Here is a 16,516-nt window from a genome sequence, read left to right on the forward strand (position 1 = left end):
TGGACTACTGTAACAAATATTCCATAGATGGGGGGATTCCAATAACAGACATTTACATCTCACAGTTGGAGGTTGGAGTCCAAGATCAGGTTATCAGCAGGCTTCGTGTCTGATGAGGTCCCTCGTCTTGGCTTACAGAAGGCTGCCTTCTGGCTGTCCTTACATGGAGAGCTGGGAAGAAAGGGGAGGAGGAGAGGGAGATATGTTTGTTCTCTCTTTTGTTTTTTATAAGGACACTGTTCCCATCAGAGGGGCTTTACTCTCTTGACCTCTTTAAATCTAATTACTTCCAAAAGGCCCCACCTACAAATACCATCACATTGGAGGTTAGGTCTTCAACATATGAATTTGGGGAAGATATATTCAGTCCATAAAATCATATTAGAAATTTCATCAGGTTCTTCATTATCAAATTTCAGAAAGCCTTCCCAGTCTAGGTCACTCACATTTCCATGTGACCCTTCTTTCTTTCTTTCTTTTTTAAAAGATCTTATTTATTTATTTGAGAGAGAGCAAGAGAGCACAAGCAGGGAGAGGGGCAGGGGAGATGCAGACTCCCCATTGAGGAGGGAGCCCAACATGGGGTGGGGGGTGGGACTCGATCCCAGGACTCCAGGATCATGACCTGAGCCAAAGGCAGACAATTAACCAACTGAGCCCCGTGACCCTTCTTTATTTTATTAAACAATTTATTCATGTTGTATAATAGTGTTAAATTTATTTGTGTTGGATACCTTCAGTTAAACTTGATTACTTAATCATAATTTAGTGTCCAACTGCTAAATATTTTTCTGTTTCCATTTATTTCTCAGTCATTAGATAGTTTCAGGCATGTGGATTGCCACATCCATAACTTGTTTGTCCGGCTTCTAGCCCAGCATTCAATTATGTAACAAACATGTAATGTGGACCTATTGTGTGCCAGGCACAGCTTCCAGACACTGCACTAAAAAGAACCAGCTTACCTACTGGAACTCACATTTTAGTGGGCCAAAAAATAGCTTTCAGAACAAAATATATTTGTGCTATAGAGAAAAAAAATGGGCGACATGGTAGAGGTGCTTGCAGGTGGAGGACATCAGTAATTAAGATAGCCAGGGAAACCCTACTGGTGAGATGACATTTGACCTGAGATCTGAGAAGTTTACCACACAGAGGTCTTGGGGAAAAGCTTTTCAAACAAAGGAAACTGCAGGGTCAGGGTGGGTTGGGGTGGCCAGGGATGGCTTTTCTCCTAGCTCACTCTGGGACAAAGAACAAAGAAAAAAGGCCGGTGTGCCAGGGGTAGGATGAGTGATGGTGGGACAGGGCCAGGGGGTTTGCGAGGTTGTGGAATGGGGTGGGGGTGGCATGAGGTGGGCTCAGAGTGAGCACTGGCTGGAGGTTTGGAGGCGATAGTGAGGAGTTGGACATTTATTCCAAATGCAGAGGGAAGCTGTAATAAGCAGGTTGAAAGCAGGAGAAAAATAGGATTTTATTAATGCTGTAGGTTTTATTCAGGAAATACCATGATGTTAGTAGTATTGATAGTGGGTATATAATTACATGTAATAATAGCATGTGTACTTGCTATGATGTGAACACTCCCTAAGTATGTTTGGTTGAAAACAGAAAGAAATGAGTAAGTAAATTATATCTTTCTGTCTTTGTAACAGTTTAATATTCATCATTTGGAGAAGATATATACATTTTTATCCATGTGTAGGCATAAATTGTTCATTTGAGTAGGGCATGCCAATTTTAGCTAGGGTCTCCTCTTAATTTTGATTGTATATCCCTTGTGGCTACGTGTCAAAATATGACATATCAGCATAAGCCAACCTGGATTTAATGAATAGGAAACCATGGAATTTATATGATTTGGGGGCACATGGGTGCTTTTCTAATGCCAATTCCAAGGATAAGTGGCATGGAGGTTATTTGATTAATTGGACAAGCATAAACTCTAGGTTCTGCTGCCTGCCTGTCATCTGAACAAAAAACATTGAAGATTAGTTGACTTAGCACTCCAGAATTAAAATCATGATACTTCCTTTACTGTTAACAGAATATTTTGCTTAGCTTTACACTGTCTTTTGGATAAGCACTGACAGTACTCTGAATATATAATTTTTACTTACAAGTGAGGTATTTTCCAAGGTATATTTCAAAAATACTCTGCTCCCTGAAATTCAAGGGTAGACAAAGACCTATCTTTGAGATGAGGCCTGGTTCATAGTTTCTCGTTGAACCTGTGTGCTGCTTTTGTGGAACTAGAGAATGCCATGTGCTCAGGAGGCACTTCCTTAACAATTCCTTGCTGACATCTTGCTGGTAGAGCCATCAATCACAAACACTTTTTTTTTTTTTTAAGATTTTATTTATTTATTCCTGAGAGACACAGAGAAGGAGAGAGGCAGAGACATAGGCAGAGGGAGATGCAGGCCTCCTGTGGGCAGCCTCATGCAGACTCTATCCCAGGACCCTGGGATCACGACCTGAGCTGAAGTCAGATCCTCAACCACTGAGCCACCCAGGCATCCCACACACACTTTTATCCTCAAGAAATTGTGCATTTGCACATAGGTTTAGCTCAGTGTTGGCCTTATTTTGGAAGACCCAGAGACCTCGATTGGCTTAACTTTCAAGGTGATGATGAGGGAGGACAGACTCTGATGAGACCCTGACCGAGCTGATGTGATCCTGAGTGCTATTCTAACCTAGGATGACATGGCCCTTGGCCTGAAGAGCTGGTGTTGAGTCTGGCCATTCCTCACCCCCAGGGATTAAAAGAAATAAGGACTCTGAGACTTACCCATTTGGTAATCCAGACCCTTTAACCATCATTAGAAAGATCCACCATTAAGACACTACTCACACATTCAGATTTAATTCATATGTTTTTAAATTCATATGTTTTTAAAAGAAAGTTGTTGACTTTCTTTTAAATAAACTATACCCCCAGCATGGGGCTCGAACTCTCGCAACCCCAAGATTGAGATTTGTATGATATAGCAACTGAGCTAGCCAGGTGCACCCATGAAAGTTGGTGCCTTTTTAAGAGGCTCAAAAATAAAATTTGGTAATTGTTGAGACAAATATTCATAGCCCTTGACAGGACCTATCCTACAGATTTTAATGTTTTGTTATTAATACCAGTTTTTCTTTCCTTGCTTGACTATATTCTGCACTTTTATTTGAATAATGTTTTAAAGTGCAGGAGCAATTTCTAATTTTGTCTTTTCAAAAATACACAAAGCATATAGAGTATCAGCATTATTATGCCCACTTTATAGATAAAAGACACTGATAGTGTTTTCTGAGGGAGCTATCCATCCAGCAAGTTGTAGAACTGTGTGCCATCCCAGATGTGCAGCCATCAAGCATTGTGCTTTCACCACCATTCCACGCTGAATTTCAGTTTGCAGGAAGAAATTACTAAATGCCAAAGTCAACAAAGTTTAACTCTTTCCGGTTTAAATAAGCATAGGATAGTAAATGTTAATCTATAGCGTTTTAAGATTTCTTTTGCATTGCTTTTTTAGGTACGAAGTTCATAGTGATCAAGAGGATACAGCCCTCTTCAGGATTACAGCTATTTGTGTTGAGATTGAAGTTTATCTTTTTTTTAGAATTCATAGACTAGATTTGGTCCAATTTGGTTCTTGCTATAATCTGTTGAATTGAGGACACATAGAAAGATGGTTGTATAGCATTGGATGGTAGTAGAGGGAAGGGGTGGAGAGAAATTGAATGCTTTTTTCTTATACATCTTCATTTTTTATGTCTTACTGAGAACTCTCCACTTTTCTGTTTACTTTACAAATCCTACTAAAGTGTATGTGGTGGGGTTGACACAGTTAAGAAACTTGCCACAGTATGAAAAGACTACAGTTGGAACACAGGCCTGATTCTATCATAAAGCACATTCCCCAACTAATTGAGGTTTTCACCCTTCTTGTCCTCCTTCAAGGGTTTATCTTATCTAGGTGAGGTTCTCTCCTTTCAGGGGGAGTTTGTTCCATCATCGCTCAGGGTGACTTCCCAGCTGGCCCAGCAAAATGACACTTCTCAAGCCCTGAAACTGTTTTCTAACACTGCTCTTGCTTGTGATTGTCCATGAGAAAATCATTTGAAGAAAAGGCAGGCCTTGTAAGTATCAGGTGAATGAAGCAGGTGCTTCAGCACCCGAGCCCTGCAGTGCTCTTGCCAGGCAGGTGTGTCAGACCTGGAGATACACCGATTTTAAGCACTGCCTCAATATCCTGCTCTCCTCAGGGGTTCATGGTGGTCTTCTGGTGCAACTGATAAATGTAAAACTAGGACATTTTCTCCTACTGCTAGTGACTACAAAAGGGGTCTGGTTATATATTGGTTTCCTTTACTGGTGAGAGGGAAGTCTCCAGGAGCATTTGGCCTTTTGCAACTCAGTGATGTACATTGGCCATATTAGTAAAATGGTTGCATCTCAGCTAAATTGAACTCTTTTCTCAGAGCAAAGGAATGCTGTGATCATTGGGGTGGAGCTCTTTGTGTTGAGTACTGTATCAGGGATTCAGGGACTCCAAGTAATTTGTCACATTATTTTTCGTTAAGGAGATTATAGTCAAATGGGGGAGGTTGCAAGCAACAATAGCGGAGTGCTTAATAATATTGCGCACCCAGGGTCCGAGTGACAACAGCTTTAGAGAGGTCTGGTAGAGAATATAAAGGCAGAGGAGCACGTGGGGGAAGGTCAGGGGAATGTGGTTAGGGAGGGGAAGCACTCTGTGAAGGAAATGACAAGAGTTGTGAGGAAGGTGGAATGTGATGAGTCATGCTGTAGATGGAATCCCACTTTGAAAGCATGGCAGATATAGTAAGTGGGTTTGAAATGGGAGGTAGCATTGAGGCAGGTGTTTGCTAGGCTGGAGTATTAGAAATCTCTGTATTTGAGATTTCTGTGAAATAGAACAGTTGAGATAAAAACTTAATTTAACAAGCATTTATTCAGTGCCCCTTTGAGCTAGGTAATGAGCTAGGTTCTGGGGAGAACAGAGATGAGTATGTGCCCCAGAAGTCACAGTCTCCCAGGGAAGAGAGAAAATGGAAACTAATCTGTGCTGGATGTGAGCCCAAGGCACCTGGATCAAGGAAGATGCAGCAGTTGGTTATGTTATGGACTGCTTCCTAGAGCAGAGGGACCTTCCAGCAGAGCTGACAGTGAATGAGAGGTGGGGAGAGAAAGAAGAGGAATTTCAAGTTAAGTAAGAAGGTTAGCAAAGATGTGTATGTGAAAAGGACTTCGATGTGTTGGGGAGAGGTCCTGTGTGTCTCCTATATGGGCGTGTGCAGGAAGGTAAGTTATGTAGAGCTAGGGAGGGAGGCAGGTAGGTCAGCACTGGTGGGGAGAGTCTTTTATGTCATGCTGAGGCTTCTGGACATGCTCAGGTCTGATAGAAAATATTTAAAGGCGTGTGAATTTAATAGGATAGCCCCTGGTTACTAGGAAACCACTGTAGATTTTTGAGCAGGAAAGTGACATAATGAAGGTGGTATTTTATTTAACTAATTTAAAATGTGAACATTGTTATAATAGTTTTCTCTTATAAAAGTAAGAGATTAATTTCAGGAAAATTCAAAATGAAAAACTAAAAGAAGAAAATAGATATGTTGCATAATCCCGTGACCCATTTATAAAAATTAAGCCATTTGAATGCTTTGTTATATTGTGGTCTTTTCTATGCATAGATGTGGCACTGGTAAAATCATGGGAAGATTTTGGATGGGTACCCAGCCTCCTTTTCCCCCCAACCGCAAGCCGCGTGATGTCTTTTACTTGCTCTCTCCAAGGTTTATAAAATACATGAGAAACAACATCAAAGCTCCCTTTGTATTATTAATCTACAAAATGGTTGAGTTTGTTTACTTTTTTCTGTGTCTTTCTGTAAGACACTCTTTGCTTTTTGCAGCTCCTCTCTCTTTGATATGTACATACTTTTACATTGTTTGGAGGGGGTTATTGATATGAGGAAAACTTAATTTGACTGATGCTGGAAGGCTGGAATCCTGGGAGGAATGAAATAAGGGGCCACATGGTCTCTGCTGAAATCTTTGAGAGTAAGACCACATGACACACTTAGTATGGTGGGAAAGCACCACAGGCATAGGCATACTCGCTCAGCTGAGATGTCCATGGGTGCCTCTGGTTGTGTCCTATGTCCTCTGGAGGACCATACGGGGGACTGGTGATCCTTCTCTTCTTCTATAGAATTACTCCTGTATTGTATTTGCACACACCCTCCCCGTTCTCTTTCTCTCTGTGTCTTCCCTTAATGACTTGAGGATTTTTTTTTGGGCTGAGAAGAAATGTAGCCTAGAGTTTGATCGTTTGAAATACTGACTTTGAAAGTATTTCTTCTACTCAAACCATTTCATTGTCTACAGAGACCCAAATCAAACAATTACAAAACAAAGCAAAAAACCAAAGACACTCCAAGTTGAAGTTGTGGGTGCTATTCTTGACTTTTATATTCATAAAATGTGTGTATTCATATTTGCACCTTTCCCCCATTTGGATCATAGCCAATATAGTTTTGAATGTTCCATTTTCATTAATATTGTGGCTATTTATCATTACATATCATTACATTTTCCTTGAAAACAGATTCCTAATACTCAATAATATGGATTTACCGTACTTGCTTAACCATCCTCCTATTGGACATTGAGGTTTTTTCTCTTAATACTTTAGCTGTTACATGAACACATACAATGATAAACATCCTTGTAAAGAAGTCATTGCCCGTATTTCCAATAATTCCTGATTGGAGGATGTGAGCTTTTATATAGTTTTTGATATATTGCCAAATTTCCCTTTAGAAAGATTTGACCTGTTTTGGTACCAGCAGGAGCATATGAGACCTCCTGCTGCCCTGTACAGTTGTCTGTATTGAAGATTATACTCTTAGTTCTATGCCTGTTTGGTAGGGAAAAATGGTATTTCTTTATTATTTATTTTTTCTTTTTTAAAGATTATGGTTGTTTGCTATTTTTTTTTTTTTACTTTTTTGGTTATTTTTTGTTTCTTCTTCTCTTTTATTTTTTTTTTTTTGTCAGTGTTCATGACCTCACTCACTTTTATCTGATTTTTTAAAACCATTTCCTATATTTATAAGAAATCTTTATATATAGAATAAAACTATTACCCCTTTTCTTATATGTTTTACATCCTTTCTCAGTTTATCCTTAATCTTTTGAAGATAAATTTGTGGGAATTTAATGATGTGTAGAAGTGTAAAATTTCCACATGATCAAATCTGTCCATTTTTTTTTGCATTCTCTTTCATTGCTTTAATGACTAGGAATGCCAGCCTCTTCTAAGATCACATAAATATTTACCTATATTTTCTTTTGGTTGTATTATTGTTGCATCATTTTGTTTTTGTTTTTTAAAGATTTTATTAGAGAGAGAAAGAGAGAACTGGAGAAGGAACAGAGGGAGAAGGACAAGCAGACTCTGTGCTGAGCATGGAGTCTGACATGGGACTTGATCTCATGACCCTGAGACCATGACCATGAATTCAAGAACCAGACACCTAACCAACTGAGCCATCCAGGCGCCCGAATTGTTGTTTCATTTTAAAACAGTTTATTCTTCAAACTGTTAGGATTTATTTTTGAATATGGTATGAGTAGGGTAAAACAGTGTCTTTCCCAAATAGTGTACTTAATATCTTAAAACCCAAAAGTGGATCTGTAATAATACGTTAGATTTAAAAAAAAACTGGTAAGAGGGGATCCCTGGTTGGCTTAGCGGTTTAGCACCTGCCTTTGTCCCAGGGTGCGATCCTGGAGTCCCGGGATCGAGTCCCATGTCGGGCTCCTGGCATGGAGCCTGCTTCTCCCTCCTCCTGTGTCTCTGCCTCTCTCTCTCTCTCTCTCTCTCTCTCTCATAAATAAATAAATAAATAAATAAATAAATAAATAAATAAATAAATCTTAAAAAAACAAAACACACAAAAGAACAAAAAAACCTGGTAAGATAATAATGGCTTAGAGCAACATGTGGAGGCAACCCTGGAGTTATTAAATAGAAAGAATTGAATGTAGCAGCAGGTGGGTGGCAGACACTTCAAACCTAAGGCATTGTGAAGATGGTGGCACCATCTATCTTAATGGGGAATTCATGGTGGGGGAGATCATTGGCAGGAAAAAAATTGATACATTTTCTTCAGCACTTTATTTTTCAGAGCCCTGGCACACATATTCAGTTTTGATTAGAACCATATCATTGATCTCTTTCAGTGGATGGAACATCTTTGTGAGCCAAAATATAGGTAAAGTGGTTCAAGGGATAGAAGAAATAAGGGCTTTTGAAAACTATGTTCCTTGAAGATCCCTCATTGCTACCACTACCCCCATTCCAGGAATGCTTCTTTACTCAAAAGTTACCTCTGTAACATACTTTATGGGGAACATATAACTTTCATATCTATTCGTTCAGTTGGTTCTCACAACAACCCAGTGTAGAAGACATGCATGCATTATTATTATGTCCTTGTTTTTAAAGATTTGGAAATTTATACCAAAAGACATTTGGTGCCTAAGGTCACACAAAGAATATATGTTTTCCTGTTCTCTCATTGGAAAAATACTCATCAAGGGCCCATGGTTTGCGGAGCATTGTTAGGTACTGAGGATGAATAAAAAGGAAGGTTCTTGTTCTGAATCAAAATAAGGAAGAAGCAGTCTCTTTTCCTTGCTCAGACTTCACTTTTTAAAGCCAGGATTTGATGTTTGGCTCTACCCAATCATTAAAATAAAATAAAACTCACATGAGGCAATTAATGTGGGTGACATTGAATACTTCATACATGGTGAACTTGAGTGGTCTTAAAGGAATGGAGGGACTTGAGTGGTAATTAGATCAATGTATTATGTTGCTTTCTACCTCGGTATCCAATGTATACCTTTTTAAAACTCTTTTTTTTGGTACTAGAGCAAAAGCTGTATAATTTCTTCATTCTTTATTATGTAAAGTGTAACTTAGACTCACTCAGGCTCTTCGTTTAAAGTTGATATTCTGATATAAATGTCCCACTATCATTCCTCTAGAAAGTTTAGTATTTGCAGATAAAAAAAAAAAAAAAAAGAATAAATTGGATTTCTGTGGACTTTCATTGTAAGAGAAAAAGTTAGTTATTCCAATGATTTAATTTTTTGAATTCTTTTTTTTAAAAGATTTTATTTATTTATTCATGAGAGACACAGAGAGAGAGGCAGAGACATAGGCAGAGGGAGAAGCAGGCTTCCTGTGGGGAGCCTATTGTGGGACTTGATCCTAGGACTCCGGGATCATGTCCTGAGCTAAAGACAGACGCTCAACCACTGAGCTACCCAGGTGCCCCTAATTTTTTGAATTCTGAATTGAAAAGAGATTGCTGTATTTGAAACCTAAAGGTGGGAATGAGTTTGTGCAACTTATTTTTGTCAAGTTTAGTTTTTACTTCCGTATTTAATTCTTTTTTTATATGTCTATATAAGTTATTAATTCTGTTGTTACATATGTATATTTTGTATGTAATACCACTTTATGTTTCCATTTCATCTTAGATTATTATTCATTGTTCTTTTATGTGCTCCAATAAAGTCATTGTTTCTATATGTGTTTTCTGATTGACAAGTTGAATAAAGAAATTGATTTTCTTTGGAGTAAAACTAAGTATTGAGTCACACAGGAAAGCCTTTGGAAAACAAATAGAGCAATCCTTTTGTCAATGCTAATATTTCAGTTTTTCAAGCTACTTGCATGACTGGAGTGATAACCGATCTTAGAACAAGCATTTGATATTGATTTGCCAGTCTAAAGTAACAAGTTACCGCTTCACTTCTTATCAAGAATTAAATCAAAATAATTCTAGGCCTATATAATATGTATCTTGAGAGTTCTCTTGCATGATTTATGTGTTGCAGTGTAGCAGGGATAAATGTTGAAGAATCATATGACTTTAGATAAAGGTTGTATATTATTACATAATTTTATTATATAATAAATCTTAATTTGATATACACAAAAAGCTGTTGCAGGGGTTTTTATTTTTATTTATTTGTTTGCTTATTTATTTATTTTTAAAAGATTTTATTTACTTATTCATGAGAGACACAGAGAGAGAGAGTTAGAGACACAGGTAGAGGGAGAGGCAGGTTCCATGCATTCCCCCGATGTGGGACTCGATCCTGGGACTCCAGGATCATGCCTTGGGCCGAAGGCAGGCACCAAACCTGAGGCCTCCCCCCCCCCCCCGGGATCCCCAGTTGCAGGGATTTTTAAAAAGTTGAGGGGCAGATCGTATTATAAGAATTTGCATCTTTTTAAATTAATCCTGATGAATTTTTAGCCCATAAGGCTTTTTAATTGTCCAATAAAAATCCCAAATGGGAAACACTGATTTGCTTACAAAACATAGATTTTTTTTGCAAATCTGAATTATCATTCAAAGCTGATATTAGAAATAAAAATTCTATGTTGTTTCCTCTTTTTCAGAATTAAAATATGAGGTTATAATTAGGTACTCTGTGTTTCATATAAAAGTCAGATAGTATTTTTTTGCATATTTTAAATTTATTTCCAGAATTTACCATCTGGTAAATGGTTTGAGTTAATTTCAGAGAGTTGCAAATAACTCAGATGTTTCATACAGAATTAACAATTCATGCATCCCATATATGTGTGTATGAGTCTATATGCGATAAGCTTGTTGTAGCTCAGATATTTAAAATAAATCCAGAATTAATATTGGATCTTTTTCTTACAAGCCCTCTTCCTTCTCGAAGGTCATAGAATTGTTTTTGATAATGTAAGTCTGTTTCTTGCTTATGCTACATGTTCATAATGTGTCAATGGGAGTAGGGGTTTTTTGTGACAGCAACCCTACTTAGGCACCCAAGTGCAGGAAAACTATATCTTTATGCTTCTATATTTGGCAAGGGAGGAGATGTGGATGTGACATATGAGAGGATGTGTGTACCTGTTCCTAAACAAGCTCCTAGCAATTGTGTGTGGAATTGGCAAGCTGATTCCAGAATATGTATGACAGATACAAAGGGGTCACTATACCAAGACAGTCTGGAAAAAGAATAAGGTTGTAGGGCTTACTCTACTGGATATCAAGACTTTATTACAAAGCTGTAGTAATTAAGACATATAGTGTTGGCACAGGGATAAGCAAATAGACAAATGGAATTGAAAAAGGAGTCTAGCAACAGAACCACACCTATATGAAGACCTGATTTATGGTGAAAGTTGGCACTGTATAGCAATGTGAAAATAATGGTCTTTCCAACTAATAGAGCTGGGTCATTTGGCTTGCCGTGTGGAAAAAAATGAAACCGATCATCATATTACATCAAAATCAATTTCAGGTGGTTCCTCCCCCCCCCCCCCCCGCCCCCCCCAGCTGACGTTGGTTTCATGCATAGTATGAGGTAGTGGTCAAGTGTAATTCATTGAGTTTGATTAGATCATGGATAGAACATATCCATTAACAAGTTTAATAGAATATTGCCAGCATCTCAGAAATCTCTCCTGGGCATCCTTCCAATCACTGTTTCTTTCCTTTTTTTTTTTTTCCAGAGATAACCATTATCTTGAATTCTGATGCTAAAGTTAATGCTTACTTATTTTTGTACATCATACAAATGGAATTATATAGTAGATACCCTTCTCTGTTTTGCTTCTTTTGCTCAGTATTGTGTTTGTGAGATTAATTTATGTTGCTGGTTATAGTTGTAGTTCTTAAGAAGTGTGGAGTTATGCTTCTCCTCCCTAAATGGAGGTGGAGTATCTATATAAATTGTTTGGATTTGTTTACTTAGTATGGACTCATGGATATTTCTTTGATAGTTTGGATTATATTCCAGTACTATTTTAGTCATTTTCTTGTTCAGGTTGCTCCAGCTTTGGCCAGCAGAAACTCTTTCAGTTGCCTTTTATATCTCCTTGGTATAGGCTCATCATTGGTGGTGGTGGTATTGCTTTTTGGTGCTACAAGTTGGTCAGATCTATCTTGTACATTTTCTGTGGCAGTCTAAAAGTAAGCCATTTCTTCAAGAAGCCCTGGTTCCTTTCATTGGAGAATGCTGTTGGAAACCAAGATCTGAGTGCTAGCCATGTTCATTGTCACTGAGGTGTTGATGTTTCTAGGCCCACTTAGCTGACAGAGCAAGGACATATATGTGTATATACTAACCTGTGCTTATATACATATATATATATACATATATACTATAAATATTTACATATGTATCCATCTGCATATATATTAAGCTGAACATAAGTTCAGGCTGATGTCTAGAGCTCTAACTCATTATTACATGGATTGCATAGATCCTGCCAGGTTCCCCTCACCGTCTTATGTGAAGAAGATTCCAAAGGTTTTTGGCCAATTAGAAGAATGGATTTGCTATTTATTGAGAGGAGAAGACTGCATGGGAGCAAAATTGGGGTGAACATCTGGAATACTGTTATCCTATTGTTGAATGACGTGAATTAAATAGATAATATTTTATTTTAAATGTTAATAAAATATGTATAACATTTATAATTGTGAAGTAATCCTTTTAACTCAGATTGTCACTTTCTTTCTTAAATTAAGTAAAATACATGCAACTTGGAATTTGCCATTTTAACCATTTTTAAGCATACAGTTCAGTAGTGTTAAATGCAGTAAATCTCCAGAACTGTTTTCATCTCACAAAACCAAAACTCTTTATGATCAGCTCATTTACTTAGCATTATATCCTTAAGGTCCATCCATGTTGTATGTATTAGGTTGCTAGGATTATTTAACAAAATGCCACAGATGGGGTGGCTTAAACAGCAGAGATTTCTTTCTTCACCGTCCTGACGGCTGGAATTCCCAGATCAAAGTGTTAGAAGGTTTGGTTTGTTATGAAGCCTCTCTCCTTAGCTTGCAGATGGCTTCTGTCATCCCTCCTCTTCACATGGTCTTTTCTCTCTGCATAGACATCTCTGGTGTCCCCCTGGTGAGGCCAAATTTCCTTTTCTCAGAAGGACACCAGTTGGATTGAATTAGGATCCACCCTCATGACTCATTTTAACTGAATCACCTCTTCCAAGGCCCTGCTTCCACATACAGTCACATTCTAGATACTGGGGGTTAGAGCTTCGATATTTGACTTTAGGAGGGACACAGTTTAGCTGATAACATTGTAGTATATGTCATGTGTCAGAATCTCCTTCCTTTTCAGGCTGAATACATTCCATCATGTGTGAAGAGCACATTTTATTTATCCATTCATTGGTTGGTTGGGTTGCTTCCACCTTTGGGGTGTTATGAATAATGCTGCTCTGAACATGGATGTACAGATGAACATGGATATATATATTTGAGACCTTGCTTTCAAGTCTTCTGGGAATATGCCAGAAGTAAGATTGTTAAATCATACAGTAATTCTATTCTTAGCTTTTTGAGGAACTGCCATACTGTTTTCTAATGCACCTGCACCAATTTACATTCCCAGCAACCGTGCACACAGGGTTCCAGTTTCTATACATGCTCGCCAACACTTGGTGTTGTCTGTGTCTTAGAGCAGCGATCCTAATGTATAGGAAGAGTCTGAAGACTCAAACATACCAAATACAAACAAAGGAAAAAGAAAGTTTTATTTCTAATGTTTCTCAGGAATAGCCAGCATTAACATCTTGGTATTCTTTTAGATTTTTTTTCCTGTGTATGTATGCAGGAATACACAGAAATATGTATACACACATACACTTTTGTATGATTTTTTTTTACTTTTGTATAATTTTAACAAAACTTTTATCATTTGCTTACATAATTTTTATCCTGTTTTTTTTTTCATTTAACATTACGAGTATTTCCTGTGAACTTAAGTAGTATTGAAATACATGAGTTTTAATGGCCACAGTAAATTACGATTTAATTATTTTCTGATTATTGCACATCAGGTTGCTTCTAGTTTCCCTTGTATACAATTCTCTGATGAAAATTTATCTGTATAAATCTCTGCATTTCTGACAATTTCCTTTGAACAGATTCCTAGGAGGAGATGAGCAAGATAAAAGATCCTTTTTAAAGGTTCTGAATATGGATTACAAAACACAGAACTGTTGTCAGGAACTTGGTTCTGATCTAGACTCCCTCCAGCTACATGGAAGACACCACTGTCAGCCAACACTTACCAGACTTGAATATTAATTTTTCCAACTCACTTAAACATTTTTTTTCTAATTGGGTAGGTAAAAATGGTTTCACTTTGATTTGCCTTGCATTTCTTTAATTATTAGTGAGGATGTGCAGTTGTTACATATTTATTATTCTTTCTCTTGTGAATTTTATGTGCCTGATAAAACAGTTGACGTGGATAGAAAATGGCACATTGAATTTGCAGAATTACCAATATTTTTCTAGTGTAAGAATAGTATAAGAAGATGTTATTAGTCATAGCCTTTAATGTTTAAGAATATATAATATGCCTAATATTAAGAGATGTTGCATTTATTAATGCTACTTTCCTTGTTTTATGAGATGTAAATACTAGACAACTGCTTAAAATATAAGTATTTGTAACAGAGGAGATGCATGTTATAATTTGAAGAAGAGTTCATTTTTATTTAAATTCCAACATTATTACTTACTAACCTGAAAATAAATAATTAATACAGTAAATACTATTACTCAAACAGCAAACAAAATTAGATTAGATGAGAGAGAAGGAGACAGACAATCTGACACAAAAACTCAGGACTACTGATAAAATTATAAGGGGAGAGAGATTTGGAGGGGAATGGTGCAGACAAGGGAGTAGGATGGACAATTAACCAATTTGTAGCCAGGAGAGCAGAATTCAGAGTTCCTGGAGGGCTTTGGCAATTCAGTAAACCCTTTTTGAGGTAAATTGTTATCCTCCTATAAATTGAAAGTCTCAGATGCCTCTGTACCCAGGTTTGTCATATTGGGGTTATGTTTCTCTCTGGAGAAGTAGGCAAGCTGAGTTCATAAAGAGACTTTCCCAGACTTGGTATCATGTGACCTGGTGTCTTCTGAGTTATCCCTAGGGTTTATGCAGATTATTTGTCTGAAGCCCAGATTATATCAGTGTAGATGCAATTAGATACTAACAGGATGAACATGGTGATTTTATGTTTGTTTGGTATGCTTAAGTACAGGGGAATTACAGATTCAGAAAGTCTTTGATCAACATGAAGTTTAGTTGGATTAAAGTCTACAGGTTACATTTGTGGAGACATCTGTTTAGTTCTTCCTTGGGGAGGAAGAGTGAGTGGGTAGGAGGCGTGGAGCCTGGCCTGGTAGGGAGAGCCAGGATCCCATAGAGTGTCACATATAAACCTGTGCTATATTTACTAATCATTGCTTTAATTTTACATTTTACATGTTTATAGCTAATTCAGGAAGGAGAAACAAATTGAAACTTAACACTGTCAATATTTTAAAAGTATAATGCTTTCTATTAAAAAAGTAATGTGCTTGTAAAATGTCCAACCTAGGCAGAAGAATATAAATCCCTTCCCACCCCCTGCCACTTCATTGTTTACTTCAGAGATGAGTATTTTAAGATTTTCATATGTTTGTAAAAACACATATGTTATTTTATGTAAAAGAGATTATATCATCCATGCTCTTCTATAGCTTATTCTTTTTCCTTTAATATGTATGTTTTTGGTATTTTTCTATGTCTGTAGATCCCCTCCATCCAATGGCTTCATAGTCTTCCATTGTATGAAAGTTCATAATTTATTAAGCAGTCTCTTCAGAATGATATGTAATTGACTTTAAATTTGTTTTGCAGTTTAAATAATGCTACAGTGACATCCTAAATATGGATGGTGTATTATTAAATATGAAATCTTTGAGTCAAAGTCAGTATTTAAGGACAGCCTGAGATGGATAAGAAGTGCATATTTTTCTGCATAGTGGGTATTTTAATCACCTCTGTCCAGGCATTAATAGTATTTTACCTTGGCAGAGCACTTTAACGTTTTCAAAGAATTCTACATTCATGACTTCATTTGCTTCTTACAAGTGATCAGTGTATGGATTGGTTTTATTAATCTTGCTAAAGCATGGAGTGGTTCCTAACTTGTCTATGGCTGGACCTTACCTGGGTCTCCTCATTCTTGGTCTGATATTAATATATTTGAAGATAGTGGAGTGTCCTTGAAAGGTATAGGGCCAGTGGTAGGAAATGTTCTTCTTGTCCAGTGGGGAGGTTTGCTAGGTTTTCCTTTTTATGTCATTTCAACCTGACTCTGAATCATTAGCTTTTTATTCAAGAAAGCTTTAAGTTTAGTGATTTTCAGGTATGTTTCCCATTGATATATTACAATATCTTCTGTTAATGCATATAAACTTTTAATTCTAAATGGACAATATGACACTTTCATGTTTCTTTGTGCCAGTCATTTAAAGAATTATTTGATAAAACCTTGCTTTATCAACTCCTTGAGACTGCTGCCTTCAGAATGTATCTGAAAGGCCTTTATGTATCATAG

General features: G+C 37.2%; 1 protein-coding gene across 4 annotated transcripts in view; it reads left to right on the top strand.

Annotated features, from left to right (window-relative positions):
* Positions 1-16,516, top strand: part of AFF3 (ALF transcription elongation factor 3) — a 532,210-nt gene that overhangs the window by 60,240 nt on the left and 455,454 nt on the right. For 2 of the 4 annotated variants that reach the window (XM_077915034.1, XM_077915035.1), the window contains exon 1: positions 14,075-14,238. The exons of the other annotated variants lie outside the window; for them this stretch is intronic. The gene's annotated coding sequence lies outside the window, so the exon portion shown is untranslated. Of the gene's footprint in view, positions 1-14,074; positions 14,239-16,516 lie in introns of those variants that run through there. 4 annotated transcript variants of the gene reach the window in all.

This window comes from Canis aureus, chromosome 11, assembly GCF_053574225.1.
Source record: "Canis aureus isolate CA01 chromosome 11, VMU_Caureus_v.1.0, whole genome shotgun sequence".
Classification (NCBI taxonomy): Eukaryota; Metazoa; Chordata; class Mammalia; order Carnivora; family Canidae; genus Canis; species Canis aureus.